The sequence below is a fragment of the Grammomys surdaster genome, unplaced genomic scaffold (genome assembly GCF_004785775.1).
Source record: "Grammomys surdaster isolate TR1022 unplaced genomic scaffold, NIH_TR_1.0 165, whole genome shotgun sequence".
In the NCBI taxonomy this organism is placed as follows: Eukaryota; Metazoa; Chordata; class Mammalia; order Rodentia; family Muridae; genus Grammomys; species Grammomys surdaster.
In genome coordinates, this window is record NW_021604613.1 from 16717743 (window position 1) to 16743921 (window position 26179).

General features: G+C 42.4%; 1 protein-coding gene across 1 annotated transcript in view; it reads right to left on the reverse strand.

Moving 5' to 3' along the window:
* Gpr1 (G protein-coupled receptor 1) overlaps positions 1–23774 on the reverse strand; it is a 27773-nt gene extending 3999 nt beyond the window's left edge. The window contains exons 1-2 of the mRNA XM_028765549.1: positions 23655–23774; positions 19149–19297 (exon numbers count right to left, since the gene is read on the reverse strand). The gene's annotated coding sequence lies outside the window, so the exon portion shown is untranslated. The remainder of the gene's footprint in view (positions 1–19148; positions 19298–23654) is intronic.
* Between the last annotated feature and the right edge of the window lie 2405 nt (positions 23775–26179).

Sequence of the window (26179 nt, forward strand, 5' to 3'; positions counted from 1 at the left end):
AGATAGATAGATAGATAGATAGATAGATAGATAGATAGATAGATAGATGTAATTCAAATTTTTTAAGGCTATGATTTTAAAAGCTGAGCAATACTAACAGAGGAAAAGGAGCTAGCAAGGTACATCAGTGGGAGGATGGAGAGGTTGCTCAGTGGTTAAGAGCACTGGCTGTTCTAAAGGATCCCAATTCCATTCTAGTACCCACATCATGGCTTTCAACCTTGTATACTTCTAGCCTCACGGTATCTGCTGCCCTCTTCTGGCCTCTGCAGGCACTGCATGCATGTGGTACTGAGATAATACTTGCAAGCAAAACAATAATGCACATAAAATATATTTTAAAACCGTATTTTAAAAAAAATGGATCAGTGGGTAAAGGTAATTGGTGCCAAGCCTGAAGAAAGACCTGAGTTCGAGGCCAGAACCTAGTAGTAGGAGAGAACCGATTTCTGAAATTGTCCTCTGACCTCTATACACATGCCATGTTGTACCTCACCTCACAATAAACAAACAAATAAAAATATAAATACTTTTTTAAAAGAGAAAAGAAAGAATGAAGTTCAATGAGGTCATGAGCATGACATTAGATTATGTAGGCAGTAGAATTATTTCTAATTTAAATACACACACACAAACATATATGGATATTTTGCCTGCATGTATACCATGTTGCAGAGGACAAAGGGAGCACTGGATCCCCCTGGGACTGGAGTTACATACGGCTATGAACCACCATATGAGGTGCTAGGAATCTAACCCAGGTTCTCTGGAAGGAAATCTAGTGCTTTTAACTGCTGAGCCATATCTGCAGCCCCATTGAGGAAGGATTTTTTTTTTATTGGATGTTTTATTTACATTTCATATGTTATCCCCTTACCCCATTCCCCCCCCCGCCCAGGAACCCCCATCCCCTCACCCCTCCTCCTGGTTCTCTGCGGATGTGCCCCTACCTATCCCCCCCACTCCCACCTCCCCACCCTCAAATTCCCACCCACTGGGGCGCCCAACCTTCATGAGACTAAGGATGTCTTCTCCCACCTATGCCCGACAGGGCCCTCTACCCTTACAAATACAGATGGAGCCATGGATCCCTCCCTATGTGCTCCCAGGGTGGTGGTTTAGACCCTGGGAGCTCTGGTTGGTTGGTATTGTTGCTCGAGGAAGGATTTTTAAGCAAAAATTATCTGATTTGTAATACAGAAAAAATCCCTGTTTCCACTATGGCAAAAGCCTACTGGTAGAAGCAAGGAAATGATTACAATGATCCTGGCTAGGTTGAAGGCCAGCTGGCAATTTCAGTTGTGTGCCTATGTCACAGCACATTAGGCAGAGTTATGACTTTGGCCCTGTTTGGAAGTTAGGTGTGATGTAGGGTAATTCCATTGAGTGTCAAGTTGAGGATAGTTGTGACGGTGAATCATGGCTGACTGGATCTAGAATCAGGAAACAGCTACTGCTGCTACTCTAAGGGGCTTTCTTCCTTTCCTTCCTTTTAAACTTTCTGTTTTTTTGCTTGTTTGTTTGTTTTTTGTTTTGTTTTGTTTTGTTTTTTTACCAGACAGGGTCTCATATATATCTTTGGCTGTCCTAGAATGCACTGTGTAGACCAGCCTGGACTCGAGCTTCCAGGGTGCTGGGATTATATATGCCTGGTGCCTCTCTGCCTGGCATCTTCATAACAGATTACATGAAGTGAGAAGAGCCACCTGAGTGTGGGTAGCAAATCCCAGTGGCAAGCTAGATAAAAGGTGATGATATGGTGGAAGAAGGAAGTATCACTTTTGCCTGAGTACCTGGGCTCTCTAGGGCAAGTTCATCTGCCCTGTTACTGAGGGGTATTGCCATCCTTTGCTGATATTAGAACCAGCATTCTCAAGCTTCCAGCATGGACTGAGGACCAGGGGGTTCCAGGAGTCCTCCCAGCCTTCAGTTCCAGGCTGGATCTGTTGAGGTACCCAGGCTCCTGGTCTGAACAAGTATTGCTGATTTCTCAGCCTCTCCAGCAGGAGAAAGTCATTGTTGGGCTACTCTGACTGCACTGAGTAAGCTAACCTAATAAAGTGCTTTAATATATATTAATTCTCTTGGTTCTGTTTTTCTAGGGACTCTCAATACATCTGTCCTTCCTCTATTTGGTCCTCTGTTCTCCTAAATAGTTTCATGCCTCCCCTTTAAAAAAAACATTTATTTTATTTTGCCTTCATGCATAAATATGTGTGCCATATATATGCCTGGTGCCATGGATCTCCTGGAACAAGACACTTGTGAGCTGCCATGTGGGTGCTGGAAATTGAAGGGTTCTTCTAGAGGAGCATCCAGTGCTCTCAGCAGCTGAGCCATTTCTCTACTCCCTCATGCCTATTTATTTTGAAACAAGGTCTCACTCTGTAGCCCTGGATGTCCTGAGACTCATTACATAGACCAGGCTGACGTGAACTCACAAAGATCCTCCTGCCTCTGCAGCCTAAGTGCTGGGACTAAAGATGTGTGCTACCATTCCCACCACATACATGATTTTAAACATTTTTAAGATGTTTTTATTGTATGTGTGTGGGTGTTTTACCTGCATGTACATGTTATGGACCATGTGTGTTCCTCATACCCTGGAGGTCAGAAGAGGGAGTTAGATTGCCTGGAACTGAAGGTACAGATGGTTGTGAGCCATCCTGTGGGTACTGGGAACCCAGGTTTTTTAAAAGAGCTACAAGTGCCCTTAAATACTGAACCATCTCTCCAGCCCAGTCCCACAGACATTTTTTATCTGTTTTGTTCTGTTAAGACAGAATTTCTCTTTATAGCCCCTGGAACATACTTTGTAGACCAGGGCTAACCTTGAACTCACATACCTAAAATTCTTAATACTATATGTACTGGTACATATCTTTAATCCCAGCACTCTGGAGGTAGAGGCAGGTAGATCTCTATGAGTTCAAGGCCAGTCCTTGAAACATAACAAGACACATAAACACATACACACACACACACCCATGTTCTAAGAAATAAAACAAAAAATTTATGTCATACATTCCATTATACTGTGTAATACTTATCTACTCATTTTTGTTAAGTAAAAGAAAAAAAAGAGAAATCATATGAAAGAAGACATAAGAATGTCCCTTAGTCTAAGTAAGTAGAGCTATATCAAGACAGATATAAGCACAAACATGTGAAATAGGCACATGTGTGTATTTTACGCATGTGTGTACCTTTTGAGAGGTGAAAGGAGGTATGACTGAGTCTCAGGGGTTAACTAGGCCATAAAAAGGAGTTACGCTGGGCAGGAACAAGAAAGGAAGATGGGTAGGAAGCAGACGTTAGGTCTTCAAACTCACTTAAAGGAAATATCATTTATGAAGCAGGCAGGTCAAGCGTCTTAGCTTGTAGTGACTTTCCACTGAGATGTAGGTTTTCCCAATTTGGAAGAGCATAATAATGCCAAAATGAGGTTGTCGGACCTGACCGAAAATAGGAAATAGCTACTCTTTTAGTCTAAAACCATTTGTGCTGCTGGAAGGTCAGTAAATAATTCTGACTGTAATAAAAGCTAATAAAGATATTTATAATCATAAAACATTTGACTTGCCACTAAAATAGTTGCCAAGCTGCAGCATAGACAGGGATAGGGCCACCGGAATCTGTTAGAAACGTGTGGAAAATGCTTGGGACAGAGCCAAGCTGCAGAAACTGTCTTTGACAGCCGCGGTCTGGTTGCCTGAGAATGTGAAGGGGCATATTCAGGGATTCAGTTGCTGTGAGGGCCCAAGCTATCACATTCCTTGGTTACATTTATTCACACACTTAAGCATCTGTCCAGTTCTGGAGCAGACAGGAATTTACTGAATTAAACACACTGGCTTCTGATCTAGTCAGGATTGAGTAGATAGTAAAGCTTGAAACTCCTTTTCTGAATAAATACATTTTACTATGAGATTTTTGTCAGAAAGTCTAGTGACAAATAGTCTATAAAACCCAGAGGCCTTCAGGGAGAGGATATCTATTCAGAATGTGGCAGTAGACAAAGTGTGGTCATAGAGGGAGGGAAGCATTGGTTTTAGTTGCCGCCTCTCAGCACTCAGGAGGATCAGGATTTCTAGAGTTTGAGGATAGCCTATGCTACCATGAGACCTTGCATTATCTCAAAAGCAATGCTTCCTTCTAGCAGAATCGAGAGGTTGAGTTCAAGTTTTGAACATTGAGGGACATGGGTTTTCCCAAGCAATGGAAGAGATGTATTCTTAACAGACCTTGAAGGGAGCGTGGACTGTAACCTACTTTGACAAGAGAAGATTCAATGCTGTTGACTTTTGTGCATGCTGACTGGAGAAAAAGAAGATCAACGGCAGACTGTTCATTCTATTAAAGCCAAGGGCATGGAAATGCATGCACTTAACCCCCGCACTCAGGAGGCAAGTGGATCTCTGTGAGTTAGATGAAGGCCAACCTGGTTTATGTGGATAAAGAGTTCTAGGCCAGCCAAGGTGACATAGTTAGGCTCTACCTTTAAGAGAAAAGAAAGAGAAGAGAAGAAAAAAGAAGAGAAAAGAATAGGAAAGAAAAGAAACAGAGGGCTGAAGAGATGGCTCAGTTAAAAAAAAACATTAAAAGCATTAAAAGCATTGGCTTTTAATTGGTTAAAAGCATTGGCTGCTCTTCCTGAGGTCCTGAGTTCAATTCTTTTTTTTTTTTTTTTAAATATTTATTTATTTATTTTATTGATGAGTACACTGTAGCTGTCTTCAGACACACCAGAAGAGGGCATCCAATCTCATTACGGATGGTTGTGAGCCACCATGTGGTTGCTGGGATTTGAACTCGGGACCTCTGGAAGAGCAGTCAGTGCTCTTAACCGCTGAGCCATCTCTCCAGCCCCTGAGTTCAATTCTTAGCAACCACGTGGTGGCTCCCAACAATCTGTAAAGGGATTCAATGCCCTCTTTAGGTGTGTCTGAAGACATTGACAGTGTACTCATATATATGAAAGAAGGAAGGAAGGAAGGAAGGAAGGAAGGAAGGAAGGAAGGAAGGAAGGAAGGAAGGAAGGAAAGAGAGAGAGAGAGAGAGAGAGAGAGAGAGAGAGAAAGAAAGAAAGAAAGAAAGAAAGAAAGAAGGAAAGAAGGAAAGAAGGAAAGAAGGAAAGAAGGAAAGGAAGAGAGAGAAAAGAAAAAAAGGCAATTCAAACCATGGGCCTTTGAAAGAACGTGTGTCTTGCCTATGACTGAATAATAGGAAGAAACGGGAAGAGAAATAATAAACACTCTATTAACAGGACAGAAAGTCGGATGAAAGCCATAGATCCATGACCCAAGAGTCAGTCATTAACAAACGTTTGTTGCCATTAAGATAAGACCATGTTTCCTGTAATCTAGGCTGACCTCAAACTCTGAATTCCTGATCCTCCTCCACCTTCTCAGTGCTGGGATTGCACACATGAGCTACCACACTCAGAGAGAGTACTATTTTCATGGGATTTCTTTTTTGTTGAAGAAAGAATTTGGAGAAAGTAAGCTGTGTGTATGTGCTCAATTGTGCTCCTGTGGCTACGTGTGTGTGTGTGTATGTGTGTGTGTGTGTGTTCAGGGTGGGGGTGGGGGGTGACTTATGTCATTGCTCAGTGTTCTCCACTAATTATCAGACGTGAACTATATACCACACCCAGAATGTACTCAAGATGTTTGGCACCAGTAGAGTATTCTGCTGCCCTTTGCATGAACAGTCTCTTGGAAGGGGTCAAGGCATACCAAGGTTTTACGAAATACCCTGTTTATTTACCCAAGGGAGACAAAAGACTTTTTTGTGTTGTTACCAGTGCTTAGGATAGAATCTACGGCCTCTATCATGGGGCAGGAGCTTAAAATGAAGCTGAAGGATGTGTATACTATAATCCTGAAGCTCCAGAGGGGGTTAGAGGAGTGGGGATCTCAATGAGTTCAAGGCCTACCTGGGTATATAGTGAATTCCAGGCCAGGTAGGCTTAGTAAATCTTGACATTGTTAAATCTTGACAAAGGAAGGGAGGGAGGAAGGGAAGAAGGGAGGAAGGGAAGAGAGAGAAAGAGAGAGAGAACAAGAAAAAGAATGGAAGATGGAAGTTGGTATTAGACTGATAGCCCCTGTTGGTTTGTACCTTTTTAACTACAGTCCTGACATACCCCTTCCTTTAATAGAGAAATGTCTGGCTTTCTTCACACAGACTCCCTCTGCACTTTCAAACCCCAGTCCCACTGCTTCCTGACTGTGACATGTTGAACAAGCCACCTGCTTCTGTGAAGACTGCTTTCTTCCCCTTCGTATCCTGAAGCATAAAAGTAGCTGTGATGGGGGTCACAGAGAAGGCTGAACAGTTAGAAGCACTTATGGCCTTCATGAGCAACAACCCCCCAATCCTTAAGATGTGTGTAGGCATAAACACAGAAATAAAATAATACAGACTCATAAAAGTTGCTGTGGAGAAATCTTCAAAAAGTGGTTCCTTTGGTGCTTGACTTACAGCATGCTCAGTAATTGCAAAGATGGATCCACATAAGCTTAGGACAAAGTGTCAGAAATATAGAGGAAGTGTGGGGATTTCTTTTATTGTTGTTTTTGAGACAGGGTCTCACGATATAGCTGTGGCTGGCCTCAAACATGTTATGTACACCAGTCTAGCCTTGGCCTCACAGAAATCCACCTATGTCTGCCTCCCCAGTGCTAGAATTAAAGATATAGATGTGCATCTCCATAACCAGCTACAGTGGGAATTTATTTGCTCTAAAAAGGTTTTACACATTCCATGTTTTTCTCTGCTTTCTATTTTCCTCATGGGGGCAGGAGGAAGGCCAAGGGACAAGCCCTGGCTAAGGCGGGTCTCAAACTTGCAGTCTTCTTTCTGGTTTCATAGTTTGAAAATATTGACTTGGTATGGAATTTACAAGTGTTATCTTTTACAGCCTAAGTTGGGGGAGTTCTGTGTCTAGCCCCAAAGTGTCAGTATTTAGTTTCACAAAGAATGGTAAGAAGATAGACTCTGGACAGTGTCTTCTTCCTTTTTAAAATATCTTTTCTTTTTCAGATTTAATTATTTTATTTTATGTGTATGAATCAGGTAAGCAAGGCCCTGGGTTTGATCCCAATCCAAAGAAGACAGGGGAGGAGGGAGAAAAAAAAAGAAAACAAAACTTAAAAAGGAAAAATGTTAAACAGAACTAGCTTGTCTAGGTCTGGAATCTTACACTGTGATTTGAAATCTGCAGATCAAGACAGGCTTCCAAGAAGCTGGGGCACAGAATGAGAATGTGTCTGTGTGTGCTACCATAGCCCCATTTTTTATTTCAACATTACTTGGCATGTTTTGATTATCAGCCACGCACTGTCAGCGATATCTATAGCAGTCCAGGGGAAATGCCAGATTTTGGGTGGAAACGGAATTGGCAGCCCCTATATTCTTATTTTAATTTACATCAAGACACTTCCTGTCTTAAAGCAAGCCGGGGCTGTTCTCTTAGAGGAAGAGAAACAATAACAAGGGAATCTGCAGAATAGACTGAGACAGAAGTCACTTAACAGACCAGGGCCATTCATCCTGCAGGGTAGTAAAAAGTGATCTTGATAAAGCCCGTAGAAAGAACGCATGTTTTGGTAGCAATAGCAATTCTGTCCCACCCAGCCGTCCACACGGCAGGAGGAGAGCTGACTGCAGTTTAGACTCTTTCTCCCATTCATACAAGATTATATCTGGACATATTTTTGCTTTTTTTTTTTCTCCTACTAAATAGTAAGACATATAAGAAAAAGCACAAGCTGAAGAAACCTGTCCATTGTTCACAACCAACTTGTGGTAGTGTAGAGACACACTATCATTAAACATCTTTAATAAACATCAATATTAATAGTCCGTGGTAATGAAGAGAAAGGTAGCCACCAAGATTCCCTTTTTGAAAATAGGTCTTGGGCCAGGTGGTAGAGGTACAAGGGTTTTAATCCCACCATGCAGGAGGCAGAGGCAGGTGGATCTGTCTGAGTTTGTGAGATGGCCCTGTAAGTTAAGATACTTGTCACCACTTCTGACAACCTGAGTTCAATCCCAGGATTCACATGGTGGGAGAACTAACATCTGTAAAACTAGGATAATTTGGGATTTCAGGACAAGAAGTCTGCTCAAAATTGAAACAGTTAAGACTCTACCAACCAACAAACCAATCAGTACTGCACTGATCAAGCTCTCTAAAACTTCAGACAGCTCAGGGCTACTAAACTGGACATTCTAGAAGGCAGTAGTACATGCACTAAAGGACTTTCACTACCTCTTTCGTCAAGGCAAGGATCTGTGATAAGAAATACCATTTAGGAGCCTTTCTTCTCTCTTTCATAGTAGGAAAGTGAAGATTGGAAAACTTAAAGAATTTACAAGAAGCCGGGCGGTGGTGGCGCACGCCTTTAATCCCAGCACTTGGGAGGCAGAGGCAGGTGGATTTCTGAGTTTGAGAGTTCGAGGCTAACCTGGTCTACAGAGTGAGTTCCAGGACAGCCAGGGCTACACAGAGAAACCCTGTCTCGAAAAACCAAACCAAAAAAAAAAAAAAAAAAGAATTTACAAGAAACAGAACTGGTACGCTGCCGTAGCTAAAACTGTCCTGCGTGTTGAGAACAGCCTTTGTTTGAACCTCTTGGCATCTGGGCTTACAAGGATTTGCCACGCAGCCAGTTTCTTCAGAGCTGAGGCTCCAGCTAATTCTGAACTTTTATGATTCTGCTCATCGGCTTTCTTTCCCAGCTAGCTGAGAAGCAAAATGATGGATGAGCTTTGAGAACAGTACACTGGGCTCTTGTGATATTGCTTTAGTAAAAGATGAATCACGAGGAGTCAATAATTCTGTTTTATAAAAGTTTCCATAAACAAGCCATCTTTCAAAAAGACCTCCTTCGTGTTATAAATAATGTAAGGACAGCACACCTTGTCTGTCTTGCAGAAAGAATCCTGTATGTTTGCTTGTAGACAGGATCTCTCCATAGAGCTCAGACTGGCCTCAAACTCTTTTGCCAGCTCAGTCTTCCTAGTGCTGCGATTATAGGCGTGAACGCCATATCCAGACCCAGAAAGGCTGTGATTTACAATACATTCTTTCTCTTGATTTTTTTTTTGCCTTTGCATAACTGAGTATTTTCAACATGTTGAACCCATCAGTTGTCAGTCCCTCTCCCCCCCCACCTGTCTCAACACACTCATTGCATTTTTTTAACAGATTAAAACATTCTTAATGTCAAAATTTGAATAACAATTCCCTGTTTTTTGAACTGTATTTTGTAGTTTAATGTTATTATGCACCTTTGAATTTGTCTTTGTAAAGAAGGGAAGTTTCTGGAAGCTGAAAAGTTTTACCCAATCATGGTAAAATAGTCTGCATAATTTCAAGTGTGCACAATTGTATTCTGTTTTTCATTTTAGTGAATTATGCTAATGGTGTTGTTATCTCCTAAAATTGTGTTCTACTTGGTCATTTTGTAGGGGGAGTAAATTCTTATTTACTAAAAAACACTGGTACTTGCTTTTTTGTTTTGTGTTTGATCCCTGGAGCCACAACAGTGGAAGCAGAAACGTTACCACTGCGAGCTAAACATCATGGCACCCAATCCATGGATGTACACGAAAAATGAACAAACTAAAAACTAATATGAAACCCTTGGTCTTTCTGCTTTGTTCAAGCATAGAAATATCAGGTTGCCTTTTTTTTTTTTTCCTTTTTGCCTCCCAAGAATAATTTGTTTAAATATTTCAGGTTGTGAGTGAAGCTGACTTATGCAACCATTTTACCCTCTGGGATTTAGTTCCACTTGAAGCTATGCAGTACCACCCGAATGAGTCACGTTTCATAAAATGTAACATCTGTGAAAGAATGTTAAAAACATGACAGTGCCCAAAACAGCTGTGGAACTCTGGAACAAATAAAATGAATCTCTTCACTTACAGCCAGTTCTCCACCGCGGTTTGTAAGAGTCGACCACACACTTGTGAATGTAGCTTATGTACATTTTTTTTAATCGGGGTTTTTTGTTTGTTTTGTTTCTTTGCTTGTTTTAATCTGGAAAGAGGGCCAGTGATAAAGCTCAGGGGGTAGAGTGGGTTTTTAGCATGCACAGAGCTGGCCAGGACCTCAGAGATGTTTGTCGAAGAGAGAGTTTTACGACAATCATATTTGGCATTTGCTCACATACGTCTCTAGACTCCCCACTACCCGGTCTACTTACAAAAAACACTGAGGAGGACCGAGGGTGTTCCCGCACGCCTTAGTCCCAGCAACTCTGGAGACAGAGGCAGGCCGATCTCTGAGTTCCAGGCCACGATGTTTAAGAGCATCAGTGCTGACAGTATCCCACCGTGCTCGGCTAGGCCGGCCCCAGCCAACTGCTTTGTGCTGCCAAAGCACCATGTTGCCTCTTTGCGGCCAGAGCGACACTTTGCGGCTTTTCCGCTTTCTCAGACACCCGACTCCACCGCCGCTTGTCTCTGTCTCCTGCCACCAGCAAAAAATGAGCCCTTCAAACTCAATACAAACTTTTGTTTTCAATGCTAGAGATGGAATCCAGGGCCCAACCCAACATCACTTTCGTATGCTTTCCAAACCCACCTACTCTTCTTCGCATCTTTTAAAGCCAGTCTTGGTTTGAGGAAGGAGCTGACTAGACCAGGCTAGCCTGGAATTCCCGTATTCCGAGTGTGTTGGGCCTCACGCTATGGTGGACAGCCTATGCCTCGCACAGCAAGGGGAGCACTGAAACTAAGAATGAACTATTTGATGACCAATGCTTTAGTCGTCCATCCGGCCAGAAAGCCATAGTGCTTCCGGATCACAGATAAAGTCTCGGTCAAGGTGTGGCGGCATCTTGGAACTTGTCTTAACGCTGTGTGCATTACTTGCAGCCTTCAAGATAAACCCGTACTCTTGTAAGTAAGCTTCACTCTGATCACTGTTTAACCATGGGACTCATTGTAGTCATTTTCCATGATTCTATGTGTGGTTCATGCCATTTTTTTTTTTTTTCCTTCTATCATCTGGAACCTGGCGATCAGACAGAAGTCATCAGGCTTGGTCTGATACCTCTTGAATCATTTTTCCTGGGCCCTTGATTTTATTTTGTTTGAGAAAATACTGGCATATCAAATTACGGGGGGCAGGGGGAGGCTGACTTCTAGGGTTCGGAACTTCTCTACCTTTCTCTGAGCTGTGTAAGGAGAACTGATAGTGGATTTTATATCCCGTCCTACAAAGCTGTTGTCTTAGTCAGGGTTTCTATTACTGTACAAGTATCATGACCAAAAAACAAGTTGGGGAGGTGGGGTTAATATTCAGCTTACATTTCCACACTGATGTTCATCACCAAAGGAAGTCAGGACTGGAACTCAAGCAGGTCAGGAAGCAGGAACTGATGCAGAGGCCATGGAGGGATGTTACTTACTGGCTTGCTTCCCCTGCTTTGCTCAGCTTGCTTTCTTATAGAACCCAGGACTACCAGCCCAGGGATGGTGCCACCCACAATGGTTCCTCCCCTTTGATAACTAACTGAGACAATGCCTTACAGCTGGATCTCATGGCATTTCCTCAACTGAAGCTTCTTTCTCTGTGATAACTCCAGCTTGTGTCAAGTTGACACAAAACCAGCCAGTACAACTGACCCCTTGTCAACTTGACACACAAACACATCACTATTAAGCCTCAACCCTTACTTTCTTATTCATTCCCAAGATCTAAATAACTTCAAAGTCCCACAGTCTTTGCAAATTCTTACATATTAAATTTTCAATCTCTTTAAAATATCCATTCTCTTTTAAAATTCAAAGTCTTTTTACAATTAAAAGTCTCTTAACTGTGGGCTCCACTAAAATACTTTTCTTCCTTCAAGAGGGAAAAAATACCAGGGTACAGTCACAATCAAAACCAAAATCAAACTCCAACCATCCAATGCCTGGGATCCACTCACACTCTTCTGGGCTCCTCCAAGGGCTTGGGTCACTTCTCCATCCCTGCCCATCGCAGCACACCTTGTATATTTCAAGGCTCCAGCTGCTTGTACTCCACTGCTGCTGCTGTTCTTGGTGGTCATCCCATGGTACTGGCATCTCCAAAACTCTGCTGTCTTCCATTGCAACTAGACTTCACCAATAGCCTTTCATAGGTTCTCTTCATGGTGCCAAGCCTCAACTCCTTTGCATGACCTCTTCAGTCCTGGGCCATCAATTGCAACTGAGGCTGCACCTCACCAATGGCCTTCCATGGCCTCTCACAGTGCAGAGCCTCAGCTGCTCTTCATGATCCCTTCATGCCTTCAAAACCAGTACTACCTGAGTGATTCTTACACATTACCAAGTCCAGCTGCAGCACGAGGTACAATCATGGCTATCTCTGGAACATAACTTTCAAAAAACACTTCCCAGAAGATTTCACCTCAGTGATGCTGGTCTCTTCTTAGTCATCACTAAGTTCTTAGCTCCAGCTAACCAGCATCAATTGTCCCAGTAACACAAAGGTTTTGCTTTAACAATTCTGGTATCTTGTTAATCACAGCTGATGCTTCAACCCCAGCTAACCAAAACCACAGAATCTTCACAATCAAAACAACATGGCCCTGATAAGAGTCTTTAATCTTCTCTCTGAAATTTCACAAGTCAGGCCTCCATCTTCTGCACTGTTCTCAACATTATCTTCCAAACTCCTTCAGAACATCCCACAGAGCTCTTAACACCCAATGGCTCTTCTAGCCCAAAGTTCCAAAGTCCTACAGTCCTCCCCAAAACATGGTCAGGTTGTCACAGTAATACCCCACTCCTGGTACCAATTTGTCTTAGTCAGGGTTTCTATTCCTGCACAAGCATCATGACCAAGAAGCAAGTTGGGGAGGAAAGAGTTTATTCAGCTTACATTTTCACACTGCTATTCATCACCAAAGGAAGTCAGGACTGGAACTCAACTCAAGCAGGTCAGGAAGCAGAAACTGATGCAGAGGCCATGGAGAGATGTTACTTACTGGCTTGCTTCCCCTGCTTTGCTCAGCTTGCTTTCTTATAGAACCCAGGACTACCAGCCCAGGGATGGTGCCACCCATGGTCCCTCCCCCTTGATAACTAACTGAGAAAATGCCTTATAGCTGGATCTCATGGAGGCATTTCCTCAACTGAAGCTTCTTTCTCTGAGATAACTCCAGCTTGTGTCAAGTTGACACACAAAACCAGCCAGTACAGCTGTAATGGACTGTTACTTTCACCCAGTCTCAGCTGAACCTTTGTGCAGTTGCCAGATGTCCCAGCCCCTCAAGGTGACAGATGAGTCCACTGCCTTATGCAGCCTCATTCTGGTGCCACCTCCCTAGGAGACAGCTGGATACAACCTACCTGACTTACCAACTGACCCCCAAGTCCCTTATAGAGAGTGCAGACCCCCCATTCTCTGTCACAGAACCTCAATGGCACTCATGCTGCCAGCCCTAAGCCCCCAAATAGAACTCCCCATGGAACCCTGCTGTGCTAACACCCGGTGTCCCTCAACCTATAGGTCTGCTGACCCCTACCCTGCTCTCTTCATTCCCCTCCCACTGTGTGTGCCTCTGGTCCAGGCATTTTCCCCTTCGCATTGGCTTTGGAGGCCCCGTGTTCTCTGGGATTTGTAATTATCCCAGTGATCTGTTGTCCCCTGTGCTTTGTTCTCCAGCCTCCTCCCTTCTCACCTGACCCACACACACTTAGCCCTCACTCTCTTTCTCTTTAGAAATAAACTGGACAAAAGACAAACATAACCAGATGTAGGTGATCATCTTTAAAATTTTAGCTTTAGTTTGTGGGGGAGGAAGCCATACGTATTTAGTAGAAACTGTACCTCATATTTTAAATTCTGTCCTTTTTCTAAGCTAACAATGTGACACAAACACTTCAGATCCTGGGCAGCGCGAGCTGCAGCTCTTAGTCAGCCGTGCAATCATGAGGAAAAAAAAGCGGTACTCTGCGCACACAGTGTTGCTAAGCAACCGTGTTCAGTAAGTGAGGTGTATTCAATTTGTTTTCAATTAAGATATTTTCAGTTTACAATGTGTTTATTGAGGTGTAATCCCATCATAAATCAAGGATTATCTGCATAAACAAGTTCCTTCTGTAAAGGACACACAGTCACAGGTTGGACACTTTACCATCAGGCCAAGCTACAGCAAGCAAGGTCCAGAGAAAGGCTCACTGAAACATCCAAGACCACCTCCCTAGGAGGCCTACCAGAGCAGAGCAGGGGCCTCTCTCCCTGAAACAACCAAATCAATCAGGGGAAGATATGCAGCAGGCAGGATGTGACCATGAGTGCTCACCCTCCCCCACCCTTGACCTCCTCTGTGTCCCACTGTGGGGGAGGGGGCTCTTTGGCTAAGGTTCTGTCCCTCTGCCTTTAGAGGCTACCCAGAGCCTCAGCTGCTTGTTGCCAGCCCTGTCCACCCCCAAGTGTCGCTGTTGCCATTATCAAAGTAAATCCTCCCAAAGAAAGCAAGGCGACCCCCTCCACTGGACTCCAAAGAGGCCCTAGACTTACAAAGGAAAGAAACAGGGGCCTTACAGCTTATGCCGGGAAGGCCAGTGAACTACATTAGATTTCCAGGTTTTAATCCCGTCCACGGTGAAGCTAAGGGTTAAAGATATGCAGAAAATGATTCTCATAGCAAGGACACAAAAAGACTTTGTCCTCTGTGATCACTGAGCAGGGAGGCCTTACTGGGACTAGACAGGATCTTGCTATGTAGCCAAGGTTAGTCTCAAATTTTGGCAATTCCCCCTTTTCTCTGCCTCCTGGGTGTCTGGCATATAGGTTTGAGCTATTATGCTCATCAAATGGATACTCACTTCCCACCTTCTTTTCAGCAGAGGGGACTGAACCCGGGCTTCTTGTATCCTAGGACTATATCTTATATCTTAACCAACATGAGAATAACCTCCCAACAGGAAACCAAGCAATCACCACAGAAGAAACAGCTGAAGCAGCTTCTGTAACCCTTTGCATCCCTTACCGCTAATAAGGGCACCTTATAGAGGGGGGCAGCCGGCTGAGAGCAGGGACAATAGGAACTCAAAGTGGAGGCTGCGGTTGACAACAGGATTATTATTAGTAGTATTTTTTTATATCACCTTAAGTATAGGAGGCAACCAATCAAAGCAAGGGCATAAAACTTTAACCATCTAGAAAGACAAGTCATTCTAAGGATTTTACTCAGAGACAAAAAAAGAAGAAAAAGAAAAAGAAAAAAAAAAGAAAAAAAAAAAGGACACAGTTCTCTCTAGTTCCTAGTATGCACACAGTTCTGGGTTTGACCCTCAACAGACCAAAACAAGGTAGTGTGTGTGTGTGTGTGTGTGTGTGTGTGTGTGTTGGGACAGTGGGACAACACCTCTTAGAAAGAACTTATGAGCTTTGGGTATTAGCTCTGTTGCCCCATTTCTTGCTACAGGCCAAAGACCAAATCCAAGAACTGTGGCTTCAGGTGGATTAAAAAGTCTAAATCAAAACAAAGCCTATTAAAGTGTGTGTGGGACTGGTAAGGGATGGAGGTGGGGGGGTCAGGTGATTTCAAAATCAAATTGGAAAGAATTCATATTTACAAAAGAATGGCATTCTTAAATGCCACTTTGGAATCACAGCCTTGTAATTAAAATGTTTTGAACATTTTAAATTGTACTTCCATACTGGTTTTTTTTTTTTTTTTTTTTTTTTTGGAGAATTGTTTTCTTGCTCTTGGATCCCGCTGTCACAATTTCGTGTGCTCTGTCACATCTTAGGGTTGTGGGCGTCCAATTTTCCTAATAGGCTTATGGTAATGTACTGTGAACAAACGAAAATCTAGCATGTCGTGAAGATGGCATTAAATTGTAAATTAACAGCTTACTGACATTTGAAGGTACTAATACTTGATATCATCTTAAAAAAATCTTCAACTTTTACATTGGAAAGTTACTGTTATTTCAAAAAGAATCACAGCTACATGGTTTACATTTTCAGCACAGAAACTGGGACTGGCTCACAGGAGGTAGAGGCAGGTAGAGCTCTGTGAGTTCCAGGCCTGCCAGGGCTACACAGTGAGACCCTGACTCAAAATAAATTAATAAATTAATTAAACAATTTAATTAACTAAATAAAATTTAAAAATTCACTGCAGTATATTAAGAATTTGGGTGGTGGTAGCAGGGGGATCTCTGAGTTCAAGGCCAGCCTGGTCCACAGAGCAAGTTCCAGGACAGCCAGCAAGCGCTACACAGAGAAACCCTATCTCAAAAATCCAGAACCAAAGAATTGTGGAGTTTAGCCAGGTATGGTGGTGCACACCTTTAATTGCAACTCTGGGGAGACAGAGGAAGGTCTTTGAGGTCAACCTGGTCAACATAGGGAGTTCCAAGACAGCCAGGGCTACATATGGAGACCTTCTCTCCAAAAAAAAATAACAACAATAACAACAATAAAAACAACAACAAAAAGAATTATGGAGTTGACAAGGAAGTATTTTTTTCACGGAAACATGAAGCCCTGAATTTGATCTCTGAAACCCTGTGGGAGGAGAAAGCTACTTTGACTTCCTTAGTCATAATAATAAAAATAATTATAACCAAATTTTTTAAAGAATTATGTACAAACTGAAATGTACGTGTATAGATTTCTATCACATTTGGTAAAATCTTAGCAGAAAACTGGTACAAAAAATTAGCATATGATACCGAGGTCTCCATGTTTAGACCCACACACACTAAGCCATTACCCATCATGAAATCGTGTGTAGAGGTCTGTCTAAAGGAAGAACCTTCACAGCAGGTCATGACCCTTTTGAAGGACAGAAGGATTGAAAGTGTGTGTGGGTGCATGTCTGTGAGACACGCATACGTATGTGTGCCATGAGGCTTGTGTGGAGGTGAGACAACTTTCCACGATGTTCCAGGGATCAAACACAGGTCAGGCTTGATAGTCATTGACTTTAATGTAATTTTAACTACAATTTTAAAAAGTCTTGGAAGAAGGGTGGGGGCAAAAAAAATATGGAGGATAATCCTAATTTTGGTATCGTTGGATTCTACCTTGTTTTGTTCCTTTAGATCCGAAAAGATTCAGTGGTGGTTTCCTGATCACTCCCTGTTGTACCTTGAGAAAGGCTAAGACTGCTGGTTCCAGGAAACTGAGTCACCGGTCAACTTTCTTCCGGTAGCCACCTCTGTTTTTAATCCTTCAGAACTAATTCAATTGAGTTGGGGGCACAAGGATTTTACCGTAGGGAGTGGAGTGGCTGGGAGCACACTGATGTGTTAATCCATTATTTCAGGGTTTAATACTGGCTGGGCTGTAGATTAGCCGTTGCCTGAGGGAAGTCAGCTGGGCCCTCCTACTGCTGAGCCTTCTAATGGGGACTGAGCATGACCTTTGCACACACTGCTGAGTGCCTCTTGGTATGCAGCATGCAGTACCATATATGGGTCTCTTGTGTGCCAGGAAAAAGGTGTGGCAGAACATAACCCATAAATAATAATGTACATGGTACAATCTTATTCCAAGAGAAGACCCAGGCAAACAGAACCAGACAGGGACATACCATTCTCCAGCTTCTGAACTCTGTTCTTTAGAGAATGAAGGGCCCAATTGATTTAAGAGGTAATTGTAGTTGATAATGAAATTTAAGAAACACAGGGAGAAGAAAGAAATGTGCTAATAAAATCAACAGAAGCTGTTAAAAATTACTTTGAGAAATCACCTCACTCCAGTCAGAATAGTTATCATTAACCATCTAACAACAAATGTTGGAGAGAAAGCAGAGAGAAAGGACAACTTATTTATTCACTGTTGGTAGGGATGCAAATTAATACAGACATTATAGAAATCAGTTTGGAGATTGCTCATATAGATGGATGGATGACACATAAGTAGGTAGGTAGGTAGGTAGGTAGGCAGGTAGGTAGATAGATAAAACCACTGTATGAGCCTGCTACTTTTCTCCTGGGCATATACCCAGAGAAGTCCATACCTTATCATAGAAATATTTGAATAACCATGTTTATTGCTGCTTTATTGACTATACCAAAGAATTAGAAGCAACATGATTGTCTACCAACAAAAGAATAGACAATTTGGTATTCAGCTCCAAAGAAAAATGAAATTACAAAATTTGCAGAAAATGGTTGGACTTAGAATGTATGATATTAAATATATATTACAAGCATATATATGTATGTATGTAAGTATGTATGTATGTATATATAACATGCAGAAAAGAGAACAAGGAAGGCTAAATATTAGGGGATGAGGAAGGGCTAAATGCTGGTAATGGCTTGTGTAATGAAAAAAGATATGAAAGTAATTTGTTTCCAGTTCTGACTCTGTCATGGAAGTTTTTGTTTTTGGTGGTCTATAAGTACATATAATATATTTGATAATAAAAGTATAAAATCCTTAGCTGGGCCATGGTGCACACACCTTTAATCTCAACACCTGAGTTGCAGAGGCAGGCAAATCTCTGAGGTCAAGGCCAGCCTGGACTCCAGAGTGAGTTCTAGGACAGCCAAGGCTGCATAGAGAAACCCTGAAAGACCAAGAAAGAAAGGAAGGAAGGAAGGAAGCAGGGAAGGAGGGAGGGAGAGAGGGAAGGAGGAGTAAAACAATCCCATGTGACGTGCCATAACATCTGTTCTGAGTGCTTGTTCTCACTGTAAAGAACTTCATTGAATCATACAGACTTTGTGTCTGGCTAAATTTGCTGTGAGATGTTTTTTATTTAAAAGTGTCTTTTTTTTTTAAATAATTGCACTGTTTGTCTTCAGCAGGGATAAACAGTAGGAATGTGGCAAACACATCAAATTGATGCAGGAAAAATTCCCTGCCTTTTAATCTTAAAACAAAACAAAACAAAACCCAAACAGCTTGTTTTCAGTTCTGAGTTCCACTTCTGCTTTCTCTCCAGTGAACTTTTCACAGCAGTATATGGCCTGCTGGGTTTACTAGTACTTAAAAATCCATATTTGAGTTGCTAACTACATCGATGCTGAGAAAATTGTCCCCAAACACTTAATGAGACCAGAAATATGAAGTATGAGGAGTCTCTCTTATTTGCCAGCTGGTCTAAAAGCTGCCTTGTAAATAAATCTTCTGTAGGTTGAGGAAAGCAAACACCCAAAGTGCTTACCTGTTAATGTTCTGTGTGGAGCCAAGCTGTCGTGATGTTTGAATATAACCTTTAACTCCAGACTGAAGTGAAGGGGGTTTCCAATCACTTAAGCTGCACACTCTTTTCTATTCACCTCAAACCACTTTTCTTTGACTTTTGAAATGACACTGTGAAAAAAAAATGGACTTTGAGAGTAGTTTTTCTTTTCTTTTTAAGATTTCCTTATTTTATGTGCATGACCATTTGTCTTCATGTCTGTCTGTGCATGCATTGCAGTGCTGACAGAGGCTGGAAGAGGGGGCTGGATCTCCCAGACCACGTTACAGATGGTTGTGAACCCTCATGTGGATGCTGGGCATCAAACTCTGGTCCTCTGGAAGAACATCCAGTACTCTTAACTCCCAGCCATCTCTGCAGCCCCAAGTGTGGTTTTTTCTTTTTTCTTTTCTAAAAGACAGATCCTCGTGTATTCCAGAAAGGGAGCGAGCAGTGAGTCTAGGGAATGCATTGGTTATTTCCTGGAGCCACCTTTGTAGCATTGTCTGCTTTGTTGTTATTGTTTAGTTGGAAATCACTACTGCTTGCTGCTCTACTGCTAGCAGAAAACACAGTGACTTGAAGCTTCCTCTCTTTTATCTGGAGAGGTTTTTGCTTATGAAAAGTCTGGTTATAGTGGCAGCAATGGAATAGAAGCCAGAAAATGTCAAAGGGGAGTTCTTTAATGCACCAGAAACTGTAGGGTTGATTAGGAGAGATTTTTCCAAACTACATTTTGGAGGTGTATAAGGATGTCAGAGGACAGTTTGTAGGAGTCTGGTCTCTACTTCCACCTTGTAGACTCTGGGATTGAACTCAGGTTGTTAAGCTTGGTGGTGAGTGCTGTTACTCTCCAATCTATCTCACCAGGCTGAGATTTTTTTTTTTTTTAAACTGAGGGTCAGTCTGTTCTGTTAGTGAAGAGATGGAATCCTATTCATGTGTTTTAAATTTTCTTTTACATGTGGAGTGAGAGAACTTTATTTATTCCAAGGAAATTAAAAAAATGATTTTGAGCCCTTATCACCCATTGTCTGTAGCCCTGGTCATATGTACTTTTGCTAGAGGCAGGCCTCAGTTCAGAAGTTCAAGGGATAAGTAGTATGGAGACTGAAAGTAAGCAAACGTGAATGCTATTGGCTTCCTGCTGAAGACCTACCTTGACTCTTGTATATTCCATGAACCCAACCACGTGATATTTGAAACTGAGCATCATTAAGCTGTTAAAAGGTCAGCTTTAGGGGCTAGAGAGATGGCTCAGTGGTTAAAAGCACCGACTGCTCCTCCAGAAGTCCTGAGTTCAATTCCCAGCAACCACATGGTGGTTCACAACCATCTGTAATGGGATCTGATGCCCTCTGCTGGTGTGTCTGAAGAGAGCAATGGTGTACTCATATACATAAAATGAATAAATAATTTTTTTTTTTTAAAAAAGGTCAGCTTTAAAGATGGTCACAAGCAGGGCATGACAAGTCAGGCAGAGACGAGTAGATGTATATGAATTCAAGGCCAGCCTCATCTACATACCAAGTTCTGGCCAGCCATGGCTACATATCAAGACCCTATCTCAAAACAAAGAACAAAATAAAACAAAAAGTCAGGAGCTCATGATTTTATATTTGTTGTTTAGAACCAAACCTAGAAAAATTACAAGATGTCATTTTTATGATGGGTGTTAGGTGGAGGGTAGAGGCATTTTTCAGACCTTTTCCCTTTGTCCTAGATTCTGGAGTCTTCTAGGGCCTAGAAGGCGGTGTACTCTCTGCTTGCCCCAGGGAGTCTCCTGATTGTGCAGCGATAAGCATGCACAACAATCCTGGCATATTTCTCTTCTGATTTGATGGATTCATGTGGTTGCTGGGGGCGGTGGGGGGTAATTGTCAGTGCTGTAGGCTACTCAGTGTCTCTTCCTGGGAATACCTGTGTTCTGTCATCACACAGAAGCTCAGTTTTATCCATAAAAGGAAATCTTTAGGAGAATTTCGAGAAGTTTCGGTTACTTAACACAGTTTTTGTTTTGCGACAGAACAGGAAGCAACCAGTAGCAAAGACTGGAAAAAGCAATAAGAGAAAAGACATGGATTAAGGATTATACTATGTGTCAAGCATAATTTATACACAATACACAGTGAAACCCAGGATGTGTATCTTATCTCTATGCTCTAGTTACCACCTAGAATGAGAGTGTTGAGATATGCTTGTTTAGCTTTTAAATTAGCACAAGATACAATGAATTAAATTGCTGTGGTAAATAACAAAATGAAACAAAACAACGATAATGAAAATCTATCTTTTTTTTTTTTTTTTTTTTTGGTTTTCAAGACAGAGTTTCTCTGTGTAACCTTGGCTGTTGTGGAACTCACTGTGTAGACCAGGCTGGCCTCAAACTCAGAAATCCACCTGCCTCTGCCTCCCAAGTGCTGAGATTAAAAGCATGAGCCACCACTGCCCAGCAACAAAAATTTATCTTTAGTAAGCTCTATAGTTAGTTATGTTTGAAGAGCATCTTTCATGTTTTCTCTCAGTTTACTATCTAGGCTGGCCTCAAATGATTGTCTTGGCCTCTCAAGTAGGATGTGCTATTATATCCTGCTTTGACTATCCCCTTTGACTTGTTTAAATGTACTAGAGACCTTTCATCTTTGAATATTAACCATGCAGTGGCCATCCTGTGGGCTGTCTGGAACACTGGTTAGATTGGTAAGTCTGTATACTGGAGATCTGTTAGGAGAGCCTTTTGGGGCCATCGAGATGGCTTAGCAAGTAGTTAAGGGCATTTGTGTCCAAGCTCATGACCAGCGTTTTATTCTCTGAATCGAGGTGGTGGAAAGAGAGAACTGAATCCAGAATTGTCCTCTGCCTTCTACATGTACAGTGTGACACAGACACACCAAACAGATAAATGTTTGTAAAGAGAAAGAAAGCTTCTTCTAAAGACTTACCTGTCAGGGTGTGGACATCTCCTTGCTGGAAGAGGTGCTTATGGAACTGATGGAGTAGGAAGAAGGAAGGGGCAGCAATAGTTTCTACCAGACAGAAGGCTTTCAGGGCAGTCTCACTACTTTCAAAATCTGCTAGACTGTGTTAAAGGAACTTCTTAAGGGAATAGGTGTGTGCTTACATTCCTTTAGGGACAACTGGGCTCAGGGACAATATAACACCTCTATCATATTATTTTGGGAGGATCCTCCACACCATAAAAATAACTTTTTTCCACGGATGCTTGAAAGTTTACTTTTAGATAATTAGAATATATTATACTTTTTAAAATATGTATTTGGGGGCTGTAGAGATGGCTTAGTGGTTAAGATGGCTCAGCTCACTGATTGCTTTTCCTGAGGTCCTGAGTTCAATTCCCAGCAACCACACAATAACTCACAACCATCCAAAATGTGAGCTGATGCCCTCTTTTGACATGCAGGTGTACATGCAGATAGAACACTCATATACATAAAATCAGTCAATCTGTTTTTTTTTTTTAAAGTGCATTTGTAGTAATATAATGCAGTGATTTTAAGTGGGATTTTCTTCTTCCTACCCCATGTCCTACTCGGAAAAAATGGGGTTAGTAACTTGGTTCCCATCTTTTTTATATGATCAAGGATGTCCTTACTCTTTCCTTGTCTTGCCTGATGTTAAAATGGCAGCATACTTGTTCTAAATTCCCAAGTACTGATGATAGTTTCAGAAATAGGGTTTTGGGAGAATATAAGTGGTGGTCATGTTAATTTTTGTTTGTGATCAAACCGAATCATGCTGTAGTTGTTTATAAAAAAAAAAAAAAAAAGAAAAACAGTCTAAGGGACATTTTCTCACAAAAAATTTGATTGTGAATAAGAGACTCGCCTTTTAATTCTTTCCCATTACTCAGGGTGCTAACTACCTCATATGGAAGGATCCTTTCTTGGGCCCCCTGCTTCATGGTACGCACAGCTAGATATGAGATTTCGGGTCTTCATTGGATTGCACTGTGAGGCTGGAAGCATACAATGCTTTCCATGATGGCAATGGATTCACAGACACAGATTTAGGCCCTAGGGGTTTGCATGGAGAAGCCAAGCAGCCCTGCCTTACAGGGTCATTTTTATTCCAGTCAAACCAAGAATTCTTCAAGGACAGCTAGGACAAAGCCTTGTCTAAATTCTCGCTTTTAATTTTTATTATTCCCTAGAGGAACTGAGCCTGGAGGATGGCAGGGGTTGTGTGTGTGTGGGGGGGTGGCGGCTAGAAGACAGCCTCTACATCTTTTTCTCTAAGACACACAAGGCTCTAATTCCCTTCGGAAATGTGGGGAGCAGCTTCTATTTTCTCTCTAATTTGAATAAGCCTTCACAATAAGCCAAATGCCAATTCAAATGAGATCTAGATAAAAGGATTTAAATTGATTTTCTTACCTACTGTCTGTCTGACTCCCTTGCCTGGGAGTGGTAGGGAGGGAGGGTGAAGTTTTGGTGTGGGGGTGGGGGGAACGAGCAAACAAACACTTACCCCCGAGAGGGTCCTGTACCGGATCAGAGGGGGAAGCTGGGAGGCTGGAAGGCGAGCAGCCGTGTCTTCTGGGCTCTGTACTCGGGATCCTTCAGGTTTAATGATTTCTCTGGGAGAACTGGTTGCAGCTGCCCTGAGTAGAGGAAGAAGTATTTCCTCTCTTAGTAAGCAAGGGAGGCAAATCTTCTAACTCAACTGCCCTGGGAAAGAAAATGTGTTTTGCCTGTAGCTAAATAAGTCTGTTAGACTCCAGTTAGGTGACAGTATCCTTGGCCTTGTTTCAAAGTCAGGCCCTTCCCAACTACCTACTCAAATGATGCTACTTTTCTCATTAAACGCTCATAATTATAAATATGATGTCAGTGTATCTGGATTTTTCCAAAACATAACGTTTTAGGAAAGGAAAAGGGCTCAACTGCAGCACGTTTCCTCAGCCTCTGCGGTAGCTGTTTTAGCTGGTTTAGCATTTCTCATCGGGAAAATTGGCAGCCCGGGGACATGTCACAGCCGCTGCATTCTGTTTACACTGTAGTTTTTACAATTTGAATTTACTCCCAACATTAAAAAAAATCAAGACAGCTTTAATGGCCACTTAGATTATTGATTCCTCATGAAACGAATTAGCTTGTCTGGGTACCCCAGGATAGAGTCTCTGGAGGATGCAGTAGGTGGTGGCTAAGTTGTGACAGCTCTCATTTTAGACAAGACATTGCCCTCCGGCACGTCTTGCTCCTACCCTGCTCACTCGGATAGCAGTTAGCCGTCTCCACCCTGCATCCTTCCCTGACACTCTTCCTGTTGAATTCTTCAGAGTAAGAAAACAACGGAGTTTAGCACAAACAAGCCTGTAATTTCAGTTCTTGAGGCAAGACGATCCGGAATTGGAGGCCCATTTCGGTTTATAAAAACAGGAAAGGCATATCCCCAACGTTACCCTCGTAAAACCTGAACACATTGTAAAGAATGGTGAAGTTCACAAAACCAACCTAAGGAGCTTAGCTACGGAGCAGTCATGTGTCAGAGAAGTGTTGGAAGCAGTCCACCTAGATACCCTGGGTGCATTGTTCTGAAAGCATTGACTAGATCCATAAAGCCCTTCTGCTCTTGTCACACGTCAACACTCTTTTTTTTTTTTTTTTTCAAGACAGGGTTTCTCTGTATAGCCCTGGCTGTCCTGGAACTCACTCTGTAGACCAGGCTGGCCTCGAACTCAGAAATCCGCCTGCCTCTGCCTCCCAAGTGCTAGGATTAAAGGCGTGCGCCCACTGCCCGGCGGAGGTCAACACTCTTATTGTTTTAAATTCTACACTATTGATGTGATCACTATGGGCTTTAATTCTACATCTATCTATCTATCTATCTATCTATCTATCTATCTATCTATCTATCTATCTATCTCGGTGAGGTTTTGTTGAAACTGACTGTGTAGCACAGGCTGGCTTTGAGTTTGCAGTGATCCTTCTGCTTTAGTCCCCTAGGTGTTGAGCTAACAAGTGTGTGGCAATACTCCCAGCTGCCATTGATTTTTTTTTTTTCTGTGTATGTGTCTGTTGTGCATGGTCCTGTGTATGCGAGTTTGCATGTGAGGCTACATATGTGTATGAGAGTGCATGTGAAGCCCATGGTTGATGTCAGGTGCTTTCCTTGATTGCTTTCTCCCTTTTATTTTGAGGCAAGGTCTCTATGCCTTTTTGGCTACTCTGGCTAGCTAGCTATTTGCTCCAGGAATTAACATTCTCTGGCTCTGGTACATGATGAACACAGGTGGGCTCTCATACCCTCCTGGCTTAATGTGGATGCTGCGTCCTACTATGTGCACAGCAAATGCTTGACTCACTGAGCTATCTTCCCAGCCCTCATTTATTTATTAATTTTGGTTCTTGAGACAGGGTGTCTCTATATAGTAGCCTTGGCTGGCTTGGAGCTCACTCTGTAGGCAAGGGTGGCTTGAACTCATAGATTCCTTGACCTCTGCCTACCAACTGCTGGGATTAAAGGTTTGCAGAGATATGCCTGCCTCCATTTCATTTTAAAATCAGATCTCTCCCTGAATCTGGACTTCACAGATTCAGCTAGCTACAGGGATTCTCTCTGTCTTCCCAGTGCTGGTGATGTGGAAAGGTAAGGTGTCTTTAAGTTTGATAGAGGCCTTTCTCTCAACTCAGGTGGGCTTTAGTTCGGGAGTCAGAGTGGTTTATTATAGATTCATAGGGCGAAGATTAAGAAAAGGCAGAGCTCACCTAGCAGGGGCAGGTCCCTGGGAATGGGAAACCATTTGGGTTTAGTCTGCGGCTTTTAAAAAGACTTAGGCCAGTAATGGGTGAGTGAGGTGTGGAGAGGGGTCTGACTAGTCTGTCCAGTTAGCCCACTGGACCAGTGGACTCCTCAGAATCCCTCACAGGCTCACACAGAGCCTCACTTGGAGAAACAAGGGACCAGAACCCTCCCCTGGCTTCCTTGGCCTCCTGTAAAGATGTTTTCAGAACTGGCATTTTGGGGTCTTGCTTCTGCCAGGCTAATTGTAT